We start from the raw sequence: 1,888 nt of genomic DNA on the forward strand, positions 1-1,888 counted from the left end.
CCTCTGAAGGGACGGAAGAAGCTGAGGCTGCTGAGGCTTTTCCTGGTGGCACAAGAGGAGGACCCTCAACATCATCATCATCAAGGGCAGGCATGATCTTGCCGTCCTCCACTACATTATCCAGACTGAATAAAGTGAGGTCGAGCTCAGGGGCAAGAACCCAACCTGGGCCTTCAAATTTTTATATGCATCGGTCACACTGTCCACCATGTGACCCTGGAGCTTGGTGTAATTAGCCTGGGCAGACTGAAGTTTCTCCTTAATTTCCATCAGCTCGCCATAGGTACGGGTGTAGCTCTCCTTGTACTTTTTCGCCGTTTCTTTAGCCAGATTTGCAGTTGAAATTTGATTTAAATTAAAGTTCATTGAAAACTCTTTAAATTTATATAAAGTTTGTAAAATTTGGATTTTTGTAGAGGAAGTTGTGATCATTCAAAGATTGGTGTCGAAATCTGAAAATTATGTAGAGTTGCAGAATTTTGTGATTTCTGGTATGTGCGCACGCGCAGCCTTGTGCGCACGCACACACCAAGGAATTTTTACAACCTGTGTGTATGCACAGCTCTGTGCGCACGCACACATTGGGAAGGTCAGTCTGTTAGGGTGCTAGCACAGCTTGTGCGAGTGAACAGACTTATGAATTTTTGTACCTGTGCGCAGGCACACCCCTGTGCGTACACACACTTTAAAAATATTTCTGGGCGTGCACGCGCACACCCCTGTGCGTACGCACACGCCCTGTTTCTCAAACTTAAAATTTGTTTTCAACTATTTCACCTTCCCAACAAGCTTGTAAGCTTATGTGACACCATCTTAAGACTTTTGGGCTTATTTTTGGGTATCAGAATAAGGGAAAGGTCCTAGGAGGTTTAAATTGGGTTTTTCGTTAGAAAGTTAGTAAATGGAGGTGTAGGTTTCTGGTGTACAAAGGATGGGTATGGTAGATCAGAAAGGAGGATGGTATTGGAATTGAGGAACTGATGAACTAAGGAGTTCGGAATGGAACTTATGAAATGATGATGGTTGTGATGAGTATCAGTAGAAGGGTGCTAAGAGCAGTGGCCTCTGAGGTCGAAGATGCGATTATAATATGCATTGTTCTCCGTCATAAGGGTTGTGGCAATCGCTCATCTACGTTCGAATGTGAGAGTTGAAACTGGGCTTCTCACTCATATTTCTCGCAACCAGAGGAAGGTAGTAGGGCACTCTCCCTCGGAATGTTTCCCTTTGAAAAGAGAAGGTGGTAGGGCACTTATCCCTCGGAATTATTCCTCCTAAAAATGCGACTTCTCTCTGATTGCATGGTGGTAGGGCACTAATCCACAGAATTAAGCGACAACCAGAGGAAGGTGGTATGGCACGCTCCCTCGGAATGTTTCTCTCTGAAAAGAGAAGGTGGTAGGGCATTTATCCCTCGGAATTATTCCTCCTTATGCGCAATAGAGAGACTAATCCGGGAGTTGTCGACCAGATTTTTTGTCGGGTTTATCGATAACCAACATGTGATATCACAGCCAATAGCACAGACATTTATCATATGCATTTTCCATATGCTTGCTTGCTTTGTTTACTTGAGTTTGCCTAATTGTATAACATGCCTACTTGCTTCTTGAATTACTTACTGTAAATGTATACTATCTGTGTTTTACTTGTTTGCATTTATCTTGTGTTTGTCTGGTGCTAAGGAGGTTAGGCCGGTGGTGGCGACGGGATCGCACGGAGGATTGGTTGGCTAGGGCTGTGGGATACAGCGGTGTAATTAGTATTTGTTCATACCCTGGGTCGAGCTGTCTGACCCGGGTTATTTAACGACAAGTCGACCGACCTCTTCAGGTCAGGACTATCCGATCTCTTCTCAGGGAGCTCGGCCAAATCACCAGGAGAAGCC

Source organism: Arachis ipaensis, chromosome B9 (genome assembly GCF_059453495.1).
Source record: "Arachis ipaensis isolate K30076 ecotype BB chromosome B9, ASM5945349v1, whole genome shotgun sequence".
In the NCBI taxonomy this organism is placed as follows: domain Eukaryota; kingdom Viridiplantae; phylum Streptophyta; class Magnoliopsida; order Fabales; family Fabaceae; genus Arachis; species Arachis ipaensis.